This window comes from Sapajus apella, unplaced genomic scaffold (genome assembly GCF_009761245.1).
Source record: "Sapajus apella isolate SASKATOON/1434 unplaced genomic scaffold, GSC_monkey_1.0 scaffold1, whole genome shotgun sequence".
NCBI lineage: Eukaryota > Metazoa > Chordata > Mammalia > Primates > Cebidae > Sapajus > Sapajus apella.
Window position 1 is genome coordinate 48903743 of NW_022436941.1, and position 23989 is coordinate 48927731.

At 41.3% G+C, this 23989-nt stretch overlaps 1 pseudogene; it reads right to left on the reverse strand.

The window, feature by feature from the left end:
• Nucleotides 1-5782: 5782 nt before the first annotated feature.
• Nucleotides 5783-6241, reverse strand: LOC116561418 (annotated as a pseudogene).
• Nucleotides 6242-23989: the final 17748 nt, after the last annotated feature.

Sequence of the window (23989 nt, forward strand, 5' to 3'; positions counted from 1 at the left end):
CTTAAAAATAATAATTAATTGATTAGGCCGGGCACGGTGGCTCACGCCCGTAATCCCAGCACTTTGGGAGGCTGAGGCAGGTGGATTGCCTGGGCTCAGGAGTTCGAGGCCAACCTGGGCAACCCAGTGAAACTCCATCTTTACCAAAAAAAAAAAAAAATTAAATTAAATTAATTAATTAATTTAACTTAACTAAAAAATAAAAAACTTGAATAGAATAAAAAATTTAAAAAAATTTTTAAGGCAAAAAATTTAAACAATTTTTAAAATAAAACAAGTAATAAAAAGTAAAAAAATAAACACTTAAAAATTAAAACAAGAACTTACACAATTTAATTTTACTCTAGGAAATAATTTGCACTACTATGTAGGCCACTACCTTATTTCAAAACAGTTGAAGCTCACCACATTCTTTCAATATTAGCCACAATATTATCCAGTGACCACAGCATTTTGGGAAGTGTACTAAATTAAGAATTAATAATCCTTAGCTGGGTGTAGTGGTTCACGTCTTAATCCCAGCACTCTGGAAGTCTGAGATGGGAGGAATGCTTGAGCTCAGGAGTCTGAGACCAGCCTGGGCAACATAGAAAGATCGCAACTCTATTTATTTTCTAAAAATAATTTTTTTAGTAAAAAAATCATTTTTTAAAAATTCAAACTCCCAGTCTTCCTATACCAGCCAATCACAACGCAATGTACCCATCAGTAAACTCCTTGGATGTTAGTTTCTTCATTCCTCTCAAGAAAAGTAAAAGTTTTCCATGACTTCTGAAATTTCTTCTAGCCAAATATTCTACCTCTTTTCAATGGAAATGAAATTCAGGATAGATCTTTCTTTTATAATGTCACATACTATGTAATTTGTGGTTAGTTTTGTTATACAGGTATAATTCCACTTACTTGAAGCCTAGTGCAAGCATGAAGATGTGTATTTTTGCCTAGTGTTAAGCAGTTTAATGTATACTCTTTAAGCCAAGATATAAATTTAAAAATTTCCATGACCCAGCGAGATGGCTCACGCTTGTAATCTCAGCACTTTAGGAGGCCGTGGTGAGCAGATCACGAGGTCAGGAGTTCCAGACCAGCCAGGACAACACAGTGAAGCCCCATCTTCACTAAAAACACAAAAATTAGCTGGGCGTGGTGGCGGGTGCCTATAATCCCAGCTACTCTGGAGGCTGAGGCAGGAAGATTGCTTGAACCCAGGAGGCAGAGGTTGCAGTGAGCTGAGACTGTGCCACTGCACTCCAGCCTGGGTGACAGGGCAAGGCTCCATTTCAGGAAAAAAAAAAAATTTCCAGAAAATCATTAGTAAATAATTATGTATTTAGGAAATGTATTTGAGTTTTCTTTTTTCTGGTGATTTTTTGTTTTTGTTTTTGTTTTTCTTGAGACAGGGTCTTGGGTAGGAGGGAAAGCTGGAGTGTAGGTAGTGAGCTCTTGGTGCACTGTAACCTCTGCCTCCCAGATTCAAGCCATTCTCTTGCCTCAGCCTCCCGAGTAGCTGGGATTACAGGTGCCTGCCACCACATCCAGCTAATTTTTGTATTTTTAGTAGAGATGGGGTTTTACCACATTGGCCAGATTGGTCTCGAACTCCTGACCTCAGGTGATCTCCCTCCTTGGCCTCCTGAAGTGCTGGGATTACAGGCATGAGCCACCGCACTCAGCTAATTTTCTGTATTTTTAGTAGAGACATGATTTCATCATGTTGGCCAGGCTGGTCTCGAACTCCTGGTCCAAGTAATCTACCTGCCTCTGCCTCCCAAAGTGCTGGGATTACAGGCATAAGCCACCACACCCAGCAGGAAATGGCATTTGATTCACATTATAACTTATGTATATGTATGTGTGCATATATATATATATATATATACACATATATATATATATATATATATACACACATATATATATATATATATATACACACACACACACAACTTAGGAAACTAATTTGTGGAAACAGTATTTAAGTCTTAGTTGGTGTAAGAGTTGGCTAGTACTCAGGAGCCACTGCCAAGCCACTTGCCTGCTTATTTATGGTAAGGGTACTGCTGATTTTGGCTTACATAAATGAAGGGAGGGAAACAGGAAGACAGTAAGGTAAGCTGAAACATTCCTTCTAAAGGAGGTTGAATATTTCTCTGTTCACCTTAATGTTTACTTCTGCAGTAATCTCCAATTTAGTCTTACCATTAGAGTCTTTCAAGAGCAAAAAGGAACCCTGGGATATTTCTGTTTGGGACAATGCTACTCAAGCACAGAATGGAAAAGCTTGGAGAAAAACTTGGAGAACACTTTTTGATAGCGAAAAGTCTCTGCTACCAGTCCTTCTTATTACATAGCAAGATTTCTTTCCAAAATGACTTTGGATCAGCTCTAATGAAGTACAACATAATAGAGTTTTGTTACCTTAGAGTATTATCTCTACAATTTTATGCCTTTTTGACACTTAGCTTTCTTGATTCAATAATGGAGAAAAAAAAGTTCCAATTTAAGGAAAATCTATTACGTAATGCGTTTAGTTCTCTAAGGTACTATTCTTTAGTACTCTGAAGCACTGGCTTATGAAATAACATCATAGGAATCAAAAAGCTCTGACTAGGTAGTACTTTGGAGTGTACATTCTGAAATTAGGGAAAAGATTGTATGTCTTTCTTAATGTCCTTTCTAAACCCATGTAAAGTGATCTGGGAAGTGGAAAATGGCACATATATTTTCTTGGCCTGTCATATAAATATTATACTATCAAGGTCTTACAATATGCCAGATATTGTGCAAGGTCTCTTTATCTTGTTAATCCTTGTAACAACTTTCAAAGATCATTTTGTCTATTTTTTTTAGTTGGGGAAACAATGTTCACAAAAAGATTGAGCAATTGTCTCATCACACACCTGTCAAATTAAAACTGATCCACGTCCAAGATCGTCTGAATTTAAAGTCTTTGCATTTTACTGTCACACTATACATATCAATTAACCTTTTATCTGGCCCAAGGCTTTATCTTCAGAAACACCCCATTAGCATAAAATTCATGCATCCCACAACAAGACACCACAAGAACTAGACATCAGAGTGGTAAATATTGCCAGTTAGAGAGAAGAGATTAGAAGATCTAGAATTTCAGGTTCAATTGTGAGCAGCATTGAGCTCCTAAGCGAGGTCCAGATGGGAGCAGTAAATTTAAAGGCAGACCACTATGCACTGTTTGCACAGAGGTAAGTCTGGACTGTCAGCAGCAGCTGCTGGTAGAGAGAAAGGTCAATGGGAGTGGACCCACCAACGGGTGGGAGAGGCCAAGGTAAACACAGGAGAGAGGACCTGATTCCAAAGGGAGAACTAGGTTGCAGCGCAGGACTCTCCCAGGAAACTTGCCCACTGGAAATGCCTCAGTGAAGGTACCTGCACTGTCTGATAGTCAGATGACCCTCTGAAAACTGAATTTATTAATCCCTTTATGTGATGGGAGAGCCTCTTCAGCTTTTCTTTTCTTCAGTGTTATGAATAATACATAATGCTTAACACAATTAAATGGAAGTGGAAAAACTGGTTTGACTCCAGAACATCCCTGAAAAAAAAAAAAAAAAAAAGACAAAACAACGCAGCAGTTCACAGCCTGGGCAACATGGCGAAATCCCATCTCGAAATTTAAAATACACACACAGACACAAGAACATACCCGTATATGTAACACTCAGATAGATATATATATTTCTTTGAATCCCTAATGCACATTAGGCTTTTTGGATTTTAAACTTTTAATATTTTTTAATTATCAAGTCAATTATCAAACATTGATTTTACTTAGCACTAAATGCTATGTATACACTGAGAAAATCAGAACTGAATCCATTCCATTTTCAATGGTTTCATGCTATTATGCCATTAACTATTGCTATATCCTTCTTAGTGATGATGGTGGCTTCTAAGGTCTCTTCTTACATACATCACTTCATATTTTGTCAAAAAATCATTCCCTCTGCGTAAGTGATCAACCCTGTGATGATTTAAATATCTATTATCTTCAGTGCTACTTTTACTCATCTCTTTGCCCTTATTATTGATAACATTATAGATATTTTACTTGGTAAATTCTCCAGTTTCTCTAAACACACATTTCTAAAATGAGCTCCCTATCCTTCCTCATATATTTAACCATAACCCTACACCTTCCCTCCTGGAATTTCTGATTTCTGTTAAAGGAACCACTCTCCTCACCTGCCTCAATTAGAGAGTCTATCCGTTTTCTGTAACATCAAGATGGTACTTGGCCCTTTCCCCTCCATGGCCATTGCTACCCTCTTGGTGTAGGTTTCTGTCCTGTCACACACTTCTTACTCCCTTCCAACCATTCTAAAAAACCAGATTAAGTGTTAACTCCTCCATGAAGGTTTTTTGACCAGTCGGCCACTGGTGACTCATGCCTATAATCTCAGCAGTTTGGGAGGTAGAGGCAGGAGGATCACTTGAGCCTGGTTCAAAACCAGCCTGGAATCCTGGTGCAGTGGCTCATGCCTGTAATCCCAGTACTTTGGGGGGGCCAAGGCCAGCGGATCACTTGAGGTCAGGAGTTTGAGAACAGACTGGCCAACATGGTGAAACCCCATCTCTACTAAAAATACAAAAATCAGCTGAGTGTTGGTGGCACCAACCTGTAATCCCAGCTACTCAGGAGGCTGAGGCAGAAGAATCACTTGAACCTGGCAGGCGGAGGGTTGCAGTGAGCCAAGACCACGCCACTGCACTCCAGTCTGGGTGATGGAGCAAGACACTGTGTTAACAAAACAAAACAAAACAAACAAACAAAAACAGCCTGGGTAACATAGCAAGACCCCATCTCAATAAATAAATAAAACTTTCCTGGCACCTTCCAACCCTCATTGGTCCCTGTCAGTCTGGAGTGCCCGCAGAATTCACTCTACCTCGCAGCATTTGTTCTTACTTATGATCTATTGGTCTTGCATCCCCAACAGGACCATAGCTTCTGAAAACAGGAACCAGATTCGTTATTTCTTTTGTACTTCATCCCACCCCACCACTTTCAACTCTCACAATGCATGGATCAAGCTGAGCTGAGTACAGGGCAGATGCTCAAAACCATTTTGGTAATGATTGACACTTGAGATATTGATATGGACGGAAATGTGTCTCTCGCAAATTTATGTATTGAAATCCTAAGGCCCATTGTGACTGTATCTGGAGAGAGAATCTTTAAGAGATAATTACAGTTTTGAGTTCATTAGGGTAAGGCCCTAATCAGATAGGACTATCAGATTAGGACTATCAAAGAGGAAGAGAAGACAGGCACAGTGACTCATGCCTGTAATACCAGCATTTTAGGAGGCTGAGGTGGGTGGATCACCTGAGGTCAGAAGTTCGAGACCAGCTTGAACAACATGGTGAAACCTCATCTCTCCTAAAAATACAAAAATATTAGCCAGGTGTGGTGGTGCATGCCTGTAACCCCTGCTACTCAGAAGGCTGGGGCAGGAGAATTGCTTGAATCCTGGAGGCAGATGTTGTAGTGAGCTGAGATCATGCCGCTGCACTCTGGTGCCTGGGTGACAGAGTGAGACTCAATCTCAAAAAAAAAAAAAAAAAAAGGAAGAGAAAAAGGAGATCTCGCCTCTCTGTCATGTCAGGACGCAGCAAGCAATAGCAGTCTGCAAGGCAGGAAGAGGGCCCTTACTGGGGAACTGTGTCAGCTTGCATCTTTTTTTTTTTTTTTTTTTTTTTTTTAAGGTATATAAACTATTAACAGATACATACTAAGGACTTATTTCTTCTTGGACATATCCACGGGGCAGCCACGGTGGCCAGTGGTCTTCATGTGCTGGTCTCGGACATGAAAGCCCCAGAAGTGGCACAGCCCTGTATGGGTCCAAATCTTCTTCAGTTGCTCCAGGTCTTCACGGAACTTGTTGTCCAGACCATTGGCTAGGACCTGTCTATATTTTCCATCCTTTACATCCTTCTGTCTGTTCAAGAACCAGCCTGGGATCTTGCACTGACGTGGATTCTGCATAATAGTGATCACAAGTTCCACTAGATCCTCAGTGAGTTCTCCCACCATCTTGGTGAGGTCGATGTCTGCTTTCATCGACACAACATGAACGTATCTTCGACCCACACCCTTAATGGCAGTGATGGCAAAGGCTATTTTCCGCCGCCCATCGATGTTGGTGGTGAGTACTCACAAAATATGCTGGAACTTCTTAGGAATCATTAAAGACATGGTGGCAGCATAAGTGGCGGTATGTCAGCATCCTTGATCTAGAACTTCCCAGCCTCAAGAACTGGAAGAAAATTTTTGTTGCTTAAGCCAACTAGTTTATGGTGTTTTGTAATGACAGCCCAACTCAATAAAGACAAGAAAGTAGGGACACTGGTGTTACCAGTGCTGCTTTACTTCACCTTTTACTATTAAAATTTCATCCTTAACTGGGTGCAGTGGCTCAGGCCTGTAATCTCAGCACTCTGGGAAGCCGTGTTAGGTGGATCACTTGAGGTCAAGAGTGATCTACTTAACCAGCCTGACTGACACGGTGAACCCCCATCTCTACTAAAAATACAAAGTTAGCCCGTATGGTGGCGCTCGCCTGTAGTCCCAGCTACTAGGGAGGCTGAGGCAGGAGAATTGCTTGAACCCAGGAGGTGGAGGTTGCAGTGAGTCAAGATCATGCCATTGCACTCCAGCCTGGGCAACAAGAGCGAAACTTCATCTCAAAAGAAAAACAAAAGGAATTTCATCCTTGTGAAGAAAAGAGAAGGGAAACCCTAAAAGTATTTTTTTTTTTTCTGCATGTGAAATAGCAACTGAGAAGATTTTCAAAATTAATGAAGGTTCTTCCTGGCTGTATAAGTTCTGATATAGGTATCTCTGTCCAACTTTGTACCCCTCCTTCCTTCATGGCAATAGTGTTCCCTATTCCGCAAGTTTTAGCCATGAGTAGCCACGAGGTATGTATGAGCTAATAAACAGTTCGTCTTGGTTAGCTTAATCTTATCACCTTGGCCACCATGAATAGCTCAACCATGGGTAAATGACCCAATACTCACCAGAGGGATATAAGAAGAACTTAGGGAGGATTTCTGGAAAATTTCCTTGCTTTTGCCAAAGAGTTGTCAGGACAGATGTTCTCTCTTCCTCTGAAAATCATTGTATGTGGAGTTACCTCAGCTGTTCTTTACTGTGAAAAAAGCCAGGATATAAATGAAGCAGACACAGATAGGAGCAGAGTTGAGAGACTCAAAATAGAAGTCAAGCTAGAGCCCTGATCTGATTATACCTGAAACCTGACTGCCTCTTATACTTTTTAGCTTCATAAGCTAATAAATTTCCTTCATTGCCTAAGCCACCTTGAGCCTGGCCTTTAATTACTTGCAGCCAGAAACATCCTTCTTAAAGGCTAAGCCCATCACAATGAGACAATTATTATTCACAGGAGAAAACTCAGACCTTGTCACTCTTTGTGTCTGTCCCTGACCCAGTTCGACCCCAAATGTATTCTTTGTGAAGACATTTGTACGTCCTCTCAAGTACTATGTCTCTGCTAATTACTAGTCCATCTCATAGCCTGAGGCACTTTACTCTGGAGCACATTAAACTGGAACGTACATTAATTTATCCTCTGGGATCAACAAACTAAAGACTCTGACAGACTAAATGGAACAACAGGATGAACATTTGAGGAGACACTGCAAGGGAGTATACGCAAGATCAAAACTCCACTAAAAGGAGTTGAGAAATGATTGTAAGATCACTGAAAAAAAAAAAAAAAGGCCTTAGAAGTAGAATGGGAGCTGGCAAAGTAATAACTGGAAGCCAATTGCAAATGACAGGAGGCCTGGGGGATAGATTTTTATTATAGTGGGAATAACACACTTTAGCTAGACTCTTGCTGACTCGAGGGTCAGGAGATGGGTTTTTATTTATTTTTTTTTTTGTCGTGTGTGTGTGTGTGTGTGTGTGTTTGTTTGAGATGAAATCTCACCCTGTCGCCCAGGCTGGAGTGCAGTTGCATGATCTTGGCTCACTGCAACCTTCGCCTCCTGGGTTCAAGCAATTCTTCTGCCTCAGCCTCCCAAGTAGCTGGGACTACAGGTGCCCACCATCACATCCAGCTAATTTTTGTATTTTTAGTAGAGATGGGATTTCACCATATTTGTCTGGCTGGTCTCGAACTCCTGACCTCAGGTAATCTGCCTGCCTCAACCTCCAAAATTGCTGGGATTACAGGCATGAGCCACCACACCTGACTGTACGTGTGTGTTTTTAAATACATTTTGTGTGTAAGCCCATTTCAGAACACACACAGAGAAACGAGAATGGGTGGTGCAGGTTTTTGGGAAAGAGCTGATTTAGTCGAAAAAGCAGAGGAAACCCCAGACATTGCACATTTTAGGCTTTAACCCTGTCCAGGAGGGTCATTAGTGCCTCAGATCTACTCAGTGTGGGCCCTAAAGTCCTTCCCACCCCCATGAGCCACCTGTCAGGGTATGCTGAGAAATCAGCCAGGGAGAGCAGAGTCACTTATGGCCAAGAGGAATTGTTCTGGGATTTGGTTAGTAACCAGAAGAGAGACAGAGAGAGAGCAAGAAGAGGAAGAGAAACCACCCATGGGGGTCAGATGCCTCCAGGTGAAGAAGGCGAGGCATAGAGATATCTTACTTTTTCTATAAGAAGGATGTTTCCAGCTGCAAGTAATTGAAGGCCATACTCTCATTGTGAAGCAGAATTCACCAAGAAAAAAAATTGAAGGCCATACTCAAAGTGGCTTAGGCAAGAAGGAAATTTACTAGATCACAAAGCTAAAATGTGCCAGAGTCACATGGCACCAAATATGTTACCAGTAGCGTTTATCCATATGGATCTGCAGCAACCTCAATTCTTGCCTCCTCGGAGAAAAGAATTTGACTAAGGGGCATAAGGCAGAAGGTGAGACCAAGGCAAGTTTCAGAGCAGGAATGAAAGTTTATTAAAATCTTTAGAGCAGTAATGAAAAGAAGGAAAGTACACTTGGAAGAAGGTCAAGCAGAGGACTTGTAAGACCAAGTGCACCTGCACCTGTTTTTTGTTTTGTTACAGACAAGATCTTCCTATGTTGTCCAGGTTAGAGTGCAGCGGCTATTCACAGGCATGATCGTAGTACACTACAGCCTTGAACTTGTAGGCTCGAGCAATCCTCCCGCCTCAGCCTCCTGAGTAGCTGGGGGGCCTACAGAGAAGCTTAATTTAAAAAAAAAAACAAATCATTTTGAGTGGGAAAATCCAAAGAGGATCTAATTACTGCAGATTAATGAAGATCTATGAGAAAAGTTTGAAACTGGAATGATGTAGCCCAGAAGTCACCAACTTAAGTGCTTTCAATGACCTGCAGGTTCTGTCTAATTGAATTGCGTGCAGGGGGTAGAACAGAGGATTTGTCCTCTGTCCAATGTGGCTACTCAACTCCAGCTGATTGGCCCTCCAAAAACATCAGCTTGTGTTGCTAGATTTTCCAATGTGTTTCAAAAGCTGGAAATGTGTGTGCGCGCATGCGTGCGTGCATGTGTGTGTGCTGAGAAAGAAAGAGATATCAGAAAAAAAAATCATTGTTCAGGGCAGAAAAGGAAAGAAGAAAAAAGACAGTCAGTGAGTCAATGAGCCATGTTCTCAGAATTTTCCTTTAGCAAAGTCATCGTAAAGGAACCTGAGGATCAGACGCATCACCATAGCATCATTTTCAACCTATAGTCACTTCTCTATAGTGACTATAGAGTCACTGTGTTCAACACCTGCAGAACACCCTGTGGGGGAACGTGGAATTAATAGGCAATGACTAGTGCTACCTTCAGTATGCAGAGGAAAATCACCTGAGGATTTTGTCAAAGGCAATTTCTCACTCAGGCAGGTCTGGGTGGGGCCTGAGTTGTCCAAGGAGCTCTCAGGCGTGATGCTGTTGGTTCACAATTTGAGCAGCGAGATTTTAGAGTAGATTTTTCAAACTTTTTCGACCACCACTGCATTTTACTTGGCAAACTAGAATCCATATACAAATCTACACATATAATTGAAACAAAAAATTTCAAAAGATAAAACTTATTTCATTATATGGGGTACCCTGATGTTTTTTATTCAGTCCCACTGTTTTACCCAATTCTATGATGTTATATTTTATTTATCAAATGTTGGTCATGACTCACTAAATAGATTTTATGGCCCATTAATAGCTTATGATATAGATCAGCCTGAACAACATGGTAAAAGCCTGTGTCTACTAAAAATACAACAATTAGCTGGGTGTGGTGGCGCACACCTGTAATCCCAGCTACTCAGGAGGCTGAGGCTTGAGACTTGCTTGAACCAGGGAGACAGAGGTTGCAGCGAGTCAAGATTGCATCACTGCACACCAGCCTGCGCAACAAAGTGAAACTCTGTCTCAAAAAAAATTTTTTAAAAGCTTATGATATAGAGTTTGCAAAACACTTCTATTAAATTTATATCCAAACCCTATTACTTTTTATCATTTAATTATTATTTTTTTTGAAGGGAAAGGAAGGGAAGGGAACTCATTTGATTATTTAACTTAATTTGATTTTTTCTTTAGAGACAGCATCTCTCTCTCTGTTCCCTAAGACTGGAGTGTAATAGTATGATTATTATTACACTATTATGTGTGTAATATGGCTCACTACAGCCTCATCCTCCTGGGCTCCAGCAGATTAAGATCTGCAGGAAAAAATTTAAAACTGGGATTTTTTTTTTTTTTTTTTTTTTTTGCCCAGAGGTCACCAATTTAAGTGCCTTCAGTGACCAGGCAAGTTCTAAGTGAATTGTGATGATTCTTCCACATCCGACTCAACAATAATACACACACAGCCAATGGGGCTTTTGTAAGGATTGCAGTACATATAAAGCTGTATGTGTAAAGGACAATATATTGCACACAGCAAGTGCCATGATCATCCTTACTAAGTACTTCACAGGCATTATATCATTTAGTTGTCTAATAATCATATAAGATAGTATAGCAAAATGATTCGGTGGTCCAGTTTACAAGTATCGCTTATTTGCTGACAGAATTTCTATTTCTATTTCTATTTATTCAGGGCATCTATCCCTCAAAGGTGACTTGAAGATGAATCCTGGTTAAAGAGACATGAGGATATGAATCAGTTCTGGCCAGTGAACCATGAGACATCTGGGAAATGTTCACTCTCCCTTAAAGTAAAATAAAAGGAAGAAACAGCTTATCTTGTTGCACTGGATGTTGCTCTGTCTGCATGTGATGCCAGAAACTGTAGTGCAATTTGAAAACAATGAAGGAGGCCAGTACAGAACAAAGTGAAAGGCATTCTCATGGATGCAAGTAGGTATGGTTATCATCTTCACTACAGATGGGAAGAAAAGGCCTAAACAAGCGCAAGAAATTCCCGAAAGTCACACTCAGGGAGTTGCCTATTCTTTATCCACTATACTATAATAACCACATTTTTATGTATGTATTTTTGAGACAGAGTCTTACTCTGTCGCCCAGGCTAGAATGCAGCGGCATGATTTCAGCTCAGTGCAACCTCTGCCTCCTGGGTTCAAGTGATTCTCCTGCCTCAGCCTCCCGAGTTGCTGGGATTACAGGTGCCTTCCACCTTGCCTGGCGTGCGTGTGTGTGTGTGTGTGTGTGTGTGTGTGTGTGTGTGTGTTTAGTAGAGATGGAGTGTCACCATGTGGGCCAGGCTAGTCTTAAACTCCTGACCTCAAGTGATCCACCTGCCTTGGCCTCCCAAAGTGCAGGGATTGCAGGCATGAGCCACCATACCCAACCAATAGCCATATTTTTAAAGAACACATAATCACCTTCTAAAATGCCCTGAGGATATGAATTGTAGAAATGGAAAACATTTTAGGATCAGTTGTCCATCTCAAGACCTCTAAGGCCAGTTAAGATAGTCATTTATTAGAGGTAGACACGTCAACCTGTTAGCACGTACAGCATTTATATATTTAATTTGTGCTGGCTTTGCACGGTGGTTCACACCTGTAATCCCAGAACTTTGGGAGGCTGAGGTGGGCAGATCATTTGAAGTCAGGATTTCGAAACCAGCCTGACCAACATGACAAAACTGTGTCTCTAGTAAAAATACAAAAAATTAGCTGGGCATGGTGGTACATACCTGCAGTCCCAACTACTCAGGAAGCTGAGGCAGGAGAATTGCTTGAGCTCAGAAGGCGGAGGTTGCAGAGATCACACCACTGCACTCTAGCCTGGGCCACAGAGCAAGCCTCCATCTCAGAAAAAAAAGAAAAAGAAAAGAAAAACTATACCTAAAACTATATCTAAACCCAAAAGAACTCTTTCAACTAACAAAAAAGAAAGAACAAAAGAAAATTCAAGTGACAAAAAGCCTTCTGTCATAGTCTAATTGTCAGCCCTTTTTTCTTTCTTAAATATGGTGCATCTTCCAATCAATGACATCTTAAAGTTTATGGAATACAATATTCTCATAGAAAAGCAAACAGGATCAGAAATGCTAAATCACTCATACATATGCACACACTTGCACACACACACACTTTCCATGGGACTGGAACACAGGTCTTTTCTTTGCACTGCAATATTTTGCCTTTCTTTTGGTAAATTTTAATATGCGAACCAGTTTCCCAAGGGTCCTTTTAATACAAGGATTCAGTTTGAAGTTTTGCCATCCATGGAGTTATGATTCTTTTTTTCTCTAAAACTCAGTGTATATGAAATGTAAAATGATATGGCAAGAATAGTGTTTTTGCTTAATGTAAGTCACTGTAATGATAAAAGTTGGCTGTCCAGATTTTAGGCAGGGACTGCAGTCATGTAAGACCCAGATTGTGCTGGGTGCAGTCGCACGTGCCTGTAGTCCCAGCTACTGGGGAGGCTGAGGTGGGAGGATCGCTTGAGCCTAGGAGTTCTGGGCTGTAGTGCACTATGCCGATCGGGTGTCCACACTAAGTCCGGCATCAATATGGTAACCTCCCGGGAGTGGGGGACCACCAGGTTGCCTAAGGGGGGGTGAACTGGCCCAGGTCGGAAACGGAGCAGGTCAAAACTCCCGTGCAGATCAGTAGTGGGATCTCGCCTGTGAATAGCCACTGCACTCCAGCCTGGGCAACAAAGCAAGACCCCATCTCTTTTTAAAAAATAAATAAATAAAAATAAAAATAAATAAATAAAATTTTTAAAAGACCCAGATTGTATATATTAAAAAGACACACAGTGGAAGATGTTCTGATCTCTAGATTATATTTAAGTGTTTAACCTCAGTGATAATTGTGTAAAGAAGTGATCAGAATCTTTCATGTTTTTAAAATCTGAAAGTGCCTAAAGGGAATTCTAGTTTTATATCACCACAATGTTTATAAACTCAGATTCTTTTTTTTTTTCTTCTTTTATTTTTTTTAAAGACGGGTTTTCACCATGATGGCCAGGCTGGTTTTGAACTCCTGACCTCAGGTGATCCACCCACCTCGGCCTTCCAAAGTGCTGGGATTACAGGCGTGACCCACCACGCCCGGCCATAAACTCAGATCCTTACAGGCCCTTGATCAACCACATGTAAACATTTCTTGGCCAGGCGCCGTGGCTCATGCCTGTAATCCCAACACTTTGGGAGGCCAAGGCAGGCAGATCACCTGAAGTTAGGAGTTTGAGGCCAGCCTGGCCAACTTGCAAAACCCCGTATCTACTAAAAATACAAAAATTAGCCAGGCGTGGCAAGCACTTATAAACCCAGCTACTTAGGAGGCTTAGGCAGGGAGAGTTGCTTGAACCCGGAAGACAGAAATTGCAGTGAGCGAAGATTGCACCACTGCACTCCAGCCTGGGCAACACAGCAAGACTCCATCTCAAAAAAAAAAAAGATCCTACATGAAAAGTTTGAAACAATATAGAAAATCCTGTGTGCCTATGCTGAAGTGCTTAGGGTCTAATAAAGGAGCCTATCAAAGATTATACTTATACATTCAGAATTCAATGCCTTATGACTGGGTGTAGTGGCTCATGCCTGTAATCCCAATACTTTAGGATGTCGAGGTAGGAGGATCGCTTAAAGCCAGGAGCTCAAGGCAGCCGTGAGCTACGATGGTGCTGCTGCACTCCAGCCTGGGCAACACAGCAAGACTGTCTCCACACACACAAAGTTTTTGGACTGCAGTGCTTTAAATTAAAAACAATAAATTCTTTGAACTCCACTTATCTGTAAATAATGATTTGGAAACTAAATCACATATCATTCAGATGAACATGTCTATAGAAGGGAAAAGATAAAATCCAAGAGAATTTTTCCTGTCATGAGGCCTTTGGGAGTGGCTGCCAGACTGATAGTTTATGAGTTTTACTGACTGTGGGTTGGGAAGAGGGTTGGGGCTTAGGGATACAAGTAGAGGGGCAAGAAAAGGTTTTACGTTCTATAACAATACTAGCAGATCTGCTTCCAATAAGACCAAAGATATGAAAATCCTTACACTGATTTAATTTTTCCTTTTTAAAAACAAGTTATGACTATTTAAAAGAAAAACTAATTTGGGGCCAGCTTTCTTTCCCAATGTGATCTCAGCAGCTAGTCAAATTTAGAGATTTTCAGATAGCAATTTATTCAACACAATTTTTTGCCAGTTTTAAATAATAAAGTCTTAAATTTAGCCTCTAATATGCTTAAACCTAAATTATTTTTTGTGTGAGTCTGAAATATTCAGGCCCTATGATCAAGAAGACGAAAAAGCAATCATCTGCCTTTGCAATGTGCCTGATTCCTCTTAAGGAAATGTTGTATAAACAATCGGAAGTACATCTGGGTCATTCTGGGAGATCATGCCAGAGTTGAAAGAAGAAAACCTCAAGAAACATCTTCTTATAAAGGTTTATTCCAAAAAGAAGTTTATTTTGGTATTTTTTTCTATACTTACACTAGGTTTGTAGAACACCTAGTTTGACATAATGAAACATAAGACTGAATAAATGGACAAAATCCCCTCTTCAATTCAGTTTCTTTTTTTCTTATTACCCATATAAACTGAAATTTTATTATAGAATGTTTCCAAAAACATTCCTGTTTGCGGTAATTTGCATCTCAATTATTTTCAGAGAAGCCATTCTAGAAATTTTAATTGTTAACATTTATCTGATAATTTTTTTTCTTTTTTTTCTCATTTTAAGCTCTTACACAGAAGAAGATAATTTCTTTTAAGAGAAAAAAAATCTCTCTTTCGGCCGGACATGGTGGCTCACACCTGTAATCCCCTCACTTTGGGAGGCCGAGGCACCAGATCACTTGAGGTCGGTAATTCAAGAACAGCCTGGGCAACATGGTGAAACTCTGCCTCTACTAAAAAATACAAAAATTAGCCAGGCAAGGTGGTGCAAGCCTGTATTCCCAGCTACCTGGGAGGCTGAGGCAGGAGAATCACTTGAACCCAGTAGGCCAAGACTGCAGTGAGCTGATATCAGGCTACTGCACTCCAGCCTGGGTGACAGAGTGAGACTCTGTCTCAAAAAAAAAAAGAGAGAAAGAGAGAGAGATTGTTTCTTGCTCTGTCGCCCAGGTTGAAGTACCGTGGTGTACTCATAGCTCATTGTAACTTGGCAGTCCTGGCAGAAGCTATCTCCTGCCTAAGCCTCTCTATTAGCTGAGAACATAGACGCATGCCACCATGCCTGGCTAACTTTTTTTAACATGTTTTGTAGAAACGGCATCTCACCCTGATGCCCAGGTTGGTTTCTAACTCCTAGGCAAATGATCCTCTCACTCCAGCCTCCTATAGTGCTGGGATTACAGGCATGAACCACCACACCTGGCTGTCTCAGATAATTTCAAATAAATGAATATCTATGTTCCAATAGAACAATAATTCTCAAGAGGGGCAATTTTGCCCTCCTCACTCTCTACTCCCAGGCCCAGGGAACATTTGGTAATGCCTGAGACACATTTTTGATTGTCATATTGGGGGTAGGGGCTGCTATGGGCATCCATGGGTAGAGATCAGAAAAGCTGCTAAATATCCTACAGTGCACAGCATAGCAAAGATTTATCCCATCCAAAATGTCAATAGTGCCAAGGCTGAGAAACCTTGATGTAGAAATAGCTTTGTTTCTCTCTCTTTTTTTTTTTTAAAGATGGGGTTTCACCACGTTGGTCAGGCTGGTCTTGAACTCCTGACCTCAGGTGATCCACTGGCCTCGGACTCCCAGAGTGCTGGAATTACAGGTGTGAGCCACCACACCCAGCTGCTTCATTTCTCTATTTGAAATATGCAATGTGCCCCAGGACCCTTGGGACATAATTTAGTGCACAGGGAGAGAAAATAACTCAGCACAAACCCTTTCTGCCATATCCACGGCCGGAACCCTCAACTGTGCTGCCATAAATTCTTGCCTGGACTTCTCCAATAGCCTCTCCACTGGCCTCCCTGTTTCTGCTTCTGCCTTCTCTAGTCTCTTCTCCCCTAGAGCAGCCAGAGTGGGGGTTTCCCATTCCTAGTCTAGATCATGATAAACTTCCTATCTTATGAGACCCTCCAGGCTGCCTGCCTGCCGCCCTCTGAAGCCTCAAACCAAGAACCCTGGAGCTATACTGGCTTTCTCCTTTCTTTCTTTCTTTCTTTTTGAGAGTCTCGCTCTGTCGCCGGGCTAGAGTGTAGTGGCGCGATCTCAGCTCACTGAAATCCCCACCTCCTGGGTTCAAGTGATTCTCCTGCCTTAGCCTCCTGAGTAGCTGGGACTACAGGCACCTGCCACCACACCCAGCTAATTTTTGTATTTTTAGTAGAGATAGGGTTTCACCAGGTTGGCCAGGATGGTCTCAATCTCTTGACCTCGAGATCCGCCCACCTTGGCCTCCCAAAGTGCTGGGATTGCAGGCGTGAGCCACCACGCCTGGCTCATATTGGCTTTCTTTACGTTACTCAATAGCTTTATCTGGCTCTTTATGTTCTTTTCTTTTGTTTTTGTTTTTGAGACTGAGTTTTGCTCTTATCGCTCAGGCATGATCACGGATCTCACTGCCACCTCCACCTCTGAGGTTCAAGAAATTCTTATGCCTTGGCTTCCTGAGTAGCTGGGATTACAGGCGCTGGCCATGATGTCCAGCTAATTTTTGTATTTTTAGTAGAGATGGGGTTTCACCATGTAGGCCAGGCTGGTCTCCAACTCCTGACCTCAAGTGATCCACCCACCTTGGCCTCCCAAAGTGTTGGGATTACAGGAATAAGTCACTATGTTCGACCTCGTCTTTATCGTCTTATCGTTGACATCTATCTTAATTCCAGTAAGACTTCCTTAACCCATCATCACTAGATAAGGCCAGTCTGCTCTAAGCTCTCTTATCTCTGTGCTTTTCTTTTTTTAAAATACATTTTATTTTATTTTATTTTATTAGAGATGGGTCTTGCTACATTGTCCGGGCTGGAGTGCAGTTGCTATTCACAGTGACATTTATTGGAGTAAATGTCACTTACATTTATCAACATAACTTAATGAATCTGCTTGCCATTAAAGAGGAGACACTGAAAACCATAAGTAAGAAGAGTTTAAACTGTTAAACTGCTTTGCATAATAAAATAAGAATTAGAAGGCTTGGGAATGGGTGGTGGCTGGGGAGGCATGACCTGTGGGCAAAAATATAACTGGAAGTGATCTATTAAGGAGATACAGAAATTCTCTATGACAGGGACCGATTAGCAGACTTTAGTAGAGTCATAGTAATGATTTCAAACTTTTTTCTGTACTGTTCAGCTCTGCATCCCTTTATAGCTAACACAAATTCCAGTAAAACTTACACACTTGACCTTGTATTAATGGTGCTTTGTGAAATAGGAGTAATTTAGGTTGTGTCCAATGTTGGGAACAGGAGGCCTGGTGCAGCAGCTCACTCCTGTAATCCCAGCACTTTGGGAGGCCGAGGCAGGTAGTTCACTTGAGGTTCAGGAGTTTGAGACCAGCCTGGCCAACATAGCAAAACCCCATCTCTACAAAAAAAAAAAAAAAAAAATTAGCCAGGCATACTGATGTATGCCTGTGGTTCCAGCTACTCAGGAGGCTGAGGCACAAGAATCACTTGAACCCAGGAGATGGAGATTGCAGTAAGCCATGATCATGCCACTATACTCCAGCCTGGACAACAGAGCAAGACTCTGTCTCTAAATAAATAAATATGTTGGGAACAGGATGGAAAAAAACATCAGTAAGTGGGCAGAGATTAAGATGTCAATAGATAACAGTAAATTGGACTAAAATGACTAAAATGTTAGCCCCTCAAGGATTACTAGGTTAGATGCCAAGTTTCCACTGTGTTGTAAAAAGGGCATGAGTAATTTAAATATTAGAGGTCTAGTTGCTTCCAAACAGGGACAGTTACTGGCATCCAGATTACATAACAATGTAAAATGAATAAAGAAAAAACTGAGTCACGTGATATCTAAGGTCTCTCTCTCTCTCTCTTTTTTTTTTAATTTGCTCTCTTTATTGATTCTAACATCATTAAGCATAAATCTGAGAATAATTGCTTTTAATTTTTAATGTTTGCATATACATTTCCCCCTGTATGTCCAAGTGTTTTTCTTCTTTTGTTTCTTTAACATTCATCTGACAGATAGACAACTGAAAATAACACTTACCTTTTATCTAAAATTCCCAGAAATGTTTGCAACTACTTAATTAAAAGTCACCAAGTGACTCATTCTGGAAAGAAAAGGGGAAAACCAACTCTAATGGAATGTGGGAAAAAAAATTAACAATCTCTTCTCATCTACTACTTAAATCGTACTGTTAGCTGAAATATATTCCAGGTTCTGTTTTTAAGTGCTTTCATATATCAATGCTCCAAACATTACCAACTCCACAAGGTGGTATGTTATTATCCCCATTTCACAGGGAAGGAATTTGAGGCTTAGAGAAATTAAGTAACTTGCTCAAGAGGGTAAGTAACACAGCTAGTAACCAGTGAGCCAGGATTAGAAAACAGGCAATTTGCCTCTGAAAGCTACCCATTCCAGAGGCTAAACAATGTGCGTTCCTGCCTCAGTGTGATTAACTTCATACTGACTAGTTGACTTTTGAATACAGTACAGTGTTACATACAACAAAGGATGACAATCTCAGTGAATGCCACCTCTGTACTTGGTTTGCTCAATCCAAAGAAGTATCCTTGAATTCTGTTGTTCTCTTACATCCCATATCCAAGTTGTCAGGAAACTTAAAATTACTCTGTTTTCAAAATACACTCAGACTCTAACCATTTCTCACCATCTTCACATCTTCTATTCTGGTCTTTGTTACTGTCATGTTGACATTGCATTATTGCACTAACCTCCAAAGACTGTATCTAACCTTTCACCCTTGCTCCTTTAACAATCTATTCTCTAGTCAGATGCAAAAAAGAAATAGAAAAACAAACAAACAAAAAAACAATCTATTCTCAACACAGTAGTCAGAGATATCCTTTAAAATGAAAAGCCAGGGCTGGGTGCGGTGGCTCACATCTGTAATCCCAGCACTTTGGGAGGCCGGGGCAGGCGGATGACTTGAAGTCAGGAGTTGGAGACCAGCCTGGCCAACATGGTGAAAACCCATCTCTACTAAAAGTATAAAAATCAGTCAAGCATGGTGGTGCATGCCTATGGCCCCGGTTACTCAGGAAGCTGAGGCAGGAGAATCGCTTGAACCCTGGAAACAGATGTTGCAGTAAGCCAAGGTCATGTCACTGGACTCTAACCTAGGTGACGGAGCAAAACTCTGTCTCAAAAAAATAATTAAATAAATAAAATAAAATGAAAAGCTGGATCAAGGCATGTGTCTTCTGACAATAGTGGCTTCCTATTTTTTTCAGAGTGAAAGTCAAATTTGTTACAATGGTGTATGAGGCCCTCTGTTATTGGTACGTCCTTCCTCATCACCATTGCTGCGGTGCACACAGCATTCCAGCTACACCCGACTATAGACACTTTTTCAAATATTCCATGCAGGTTTACTGCCTTAGAGCTTTTGCACTGGCCATTTCCGCTGCTTGGAATTCTGTATACCTAGTCTCCTCACTCTCTGTGAGTCTTTATTCAAATGACAGGCCTTCCCTAAAAACTTTATTTTAAATTAGGAGCCAGGTGCGGTGGTTCAGGCCTGTAATCCCAGCACTTTGGGAGGCCAAGACGGGCAGATCACTTGAGGTCAGGAGTTTGAGACCAGTCTGGTCAACATGGTGAAACCCCGTCTCTACTAAAAATATAAAAATTAGCTGGCATGATGGAATGTGCTTGTAATCCCAGCTACTTGGGAGGCTGAGTCAGGAGAATCACTTGAACCTGGGAAATGGAGGATACACTGAGTTGAAATCGCACCACTGTACTCCAGCCTGGACGTCCGAGTGAAATCCTGTCTCAAAAAAAAAAAAAAAAGTATATATATATATATACAGGTACTGCTCAAGTTTTTACTGAACCTCATTTCTTTCTTCTTTCTCTCTCCTTATGTATTCTCCATTAGCATTAATACTTTATAACATGTAATTTATTCTACTTCTTATTCATTATATGTATTTTCTGTCTTCTCTGTTAGAATTCAAGTTTGTGAACACTAAGGTATCTCAAGTGTCATACATATTTATGTGTGTTTTTTTGTTTGTTTTGTTTCTTTGCTTTTTAAGAAGGAGTCTCGCTCTGTCAACCAGGCTGGAATGCAATGGCACGATCTTGGCTCACCGCAACCTATGCCTCCTGGGTTTAATCAATTCTCCTGACTCAGCCTCCAGAGTAGCTGGGATTACAGGCACACGCCACCACACCTGGCTAATTTTTGTATTTTTGGTAGAGACAGGGTTTCACCATGTTGACCAGGGCGGTCTTAAACTCCTGACCTCAGGTGATCCGCCCTCCTCAGCCTCTCAAAGTGCTTGGATTACAGGCATGAGCCCCCACACTGGGCTGATACATATTTGTCGAATGAATGAATGAAAAAGTGGTCATAGTGACCCTAAGGAATGAATGCAGCTGGCTTTTAAAGTCAGAAAATTATCTACAAAAGTATATGAAATGTATTACTATTGGGCAAATTTATTCTTTGGCATGTAGATATTTGGAATATTAAAGACTAAAATTTCATTCCCTAAGAATCACCAACATTAAAATATAAATTTAGAAACAATGATTATCACCACTTTCATTGTGAAAGTCCCCATTTCAACACAATACCAACATACCCTCCTTTTATTTTCTTCTGAAAATAGTGGCTCTAGGCTCCCAAAAGAACAGGAACAGTTATGGGAAAATGCAAATATGGACAAATTTTGTTTTCAGAACCTGTCATACTTCCAATCGCTCAGCACATCCATGCAAGTCGTCTTCTCCCAGAGTCACACCGTCTCTGCATTATGTCCTCAGAACACTGCATAGACCTGCATCAGAGTGAGTGGCAGGAAGGACTATCAGCAGGTGCCCCAGCTCCTGGAAGCTGGCTGCCCATCCCATCGGCACCTCAAAGTATGCTCTAGGATAATCTACATCAGGGTTTCTGGGGTACTTGTAAAAATGCAGAGTTCCAGGACTTCAGCTATTCTTACTGGGTGAGATTCTCTGGAGAGGGGACTGGGCATTTGCATTTTAGTTCAATTCTGGCATAATCTTTCTTTTTTTGAGACGGAGTCTCTGTCACCAGGCTGAGTGGTGCAATCTCAGCTCACTGCAGTCTCTGCCTCCCAGGTTCAAGTGATTCTTCTGGCTCAGCCTCCTGAGTTGCTGGGATTACAGGTTCGTGTCACCACACCCAGCTAACTTTTGTATTTTTAGTAGAGACAGGGTTTCACCATGTTGGCCACGATGTTCTCCATCTCCTGATCTTGTGATCCGCCCACTTTGGCCTCTGAAAGTGCTAGAATTACAGGCATGAGCCACTGTGCCCGGCCCATGAGTAATGTTCACCTAATTGTATACAGATGAGGTTTCGCCACATTTGCCCAAGCTGGTCTTGAACTCCTGAGCTCAAGGGACATACCTGCCTTGGCCTCTCGAAGTGCTGGGATTATAGGCATGAGCCTATAAAGCCAATTCTCACATTCTTGTACCCAATTATCTGCCAAAGTTAATCATATGAGAGATGTTCAGGCAATAACTATTGATGTTCGCTCCCAAGATCTCCTCTCCATAATTGCATTCAATACCTTTAAACAAACTAGTAACCAGTGGTAAGGACTATCCATATACCTGCTGGCTCATGGGGAGAGCATCTTGACATCTCTCTCCCTTTAAGGCAATTCTTTTTTAAGGTCTTGTCCTGTATGCGAAATTGACAGAGAAAGAATGCTTTTCTCTTCAAAGAAAAAAATATTTATTTTTCTAAAATATCTTCTAAGTCATATGCTTGGAAATAAATCTATGCTTTTGTACAGCATGTTTACATTTGATTTCACTACCTACCAGGTTGACCTAAACAAAACCAGAAAACCCTAGTTAGAGTGGTATAAATTAGATTTGTCCTTGGATCTATGTTAATATTTCCTGGGTTACAGGTCAGATATTGACATAGTAGGTATTCTGGTATTAATACAAATAAAGTTACTCTGACTCTTCCAATGTTCTTATTTGCATGGAATTCCACTAAAGAAGCCAGGCATGTTGGTGTACGCCTGTAGTCCTATTTGGGAGGTTGAGGTGGGAGGATTACTTGAGCCAAGCAGCTGGAGAACACAGCCTAGGCAAGACAGTGAGACCCTGGCTTAAAACAAAAAAAGGCTGGGTGCAGTGGCTCAAGCCTATAATTTCAGCACATTGGGAGGCTGAGGCAGGCGGATCATATGAGGACAGAAATTCGAGACCAGCCTGGCTAACATGGTGAAACCCCATCTCTACTAAACATACAAAAATTAGCTGGGTGTGGTGGTGCACGTCTGTAATCTCAGCTACTCAGGAGGAAGACTGTGGCAGGAGAATCACTTGAACCCAGGAGGCAAAGATTGCAGTGAGCCCAGATAGCGCCACTACACCCCAGCCTGGGTGACAGAGTGAGACTCCATCTCAAAAAAAAAAAAAAAAAATCCACTAGAGCCCAAGTGGGTTGTTTTTGTTTTTCTGTTTTTTTGAGACAGGGTTTCACTCTGTCACCCAGGCTGGAGTGCAATGGTACAATTACTGCTCACTGCAACCTCTGCCTCCCAGGCTCAAGCCATCTGATCCTCCCACCTCAGCCTCCCCAGTAGCTGGGACTACTGGTGTGCACCAACACACTCAGCTAATTTTTCTATTTTTTGTAGAGACAAGGTTCCACCATGTTTCCCAGATCGGTTTTGAACTTCTGAGGTCAAGTGATTTACCCCCCTCGGGCTCCCAAAGTGCTGGGATTGCAGGTGTGAGCCACCATGCCTGGCCTCTTGCAAGTGCTTTTAAAGCAAGTCTCCAATGAGTTGATTCTCATTATTCATGACAGTTATGTCCTGTAAAGTCTCCACAAACACTGAATTAGTGAATAATGACTCATTGCTCCTAGGGAAAATACAGGGTTAGGTTCCTACAGCCCCTGGTGACAACATTTTGTCAACCGAGCAATACACAACCTTGTTTTATGTTTTTCTGTTTAAAGATGTGAACCCAAAAGCATCTGATCCAGGTCTCAATCAATTTAGAAAGTTTCTGTTGCCAAGGTTAAGGATTCATTCATCACACAGCCTCAGGAGGTGCTGACAACATGTGCCCAAGGTTTTTAGGGTACAGCTTGCTTTTATACATTTTAGGGACACATAAAACATCAATCAATAAATGTAAGATTTACATTAGTTAGATCTTGTAAGGATAGGACAACTCGAAGGGAAGAGGAGCTTCCAGGTCATAGAAAGATTTTTTAATGTTCTAATTGGCAATTGATTGAAATTTTTTTTTTTTTTTTTTTTTTTTGAGACAGCATCTCACTCACTCTGTCGCCAGGCTGGAGGGCAGTGGCACAACTCCCAGGTTCAAGTGATTCTCCTGCCTCAGCCTTCCGAGTAGCTGGGACTACAG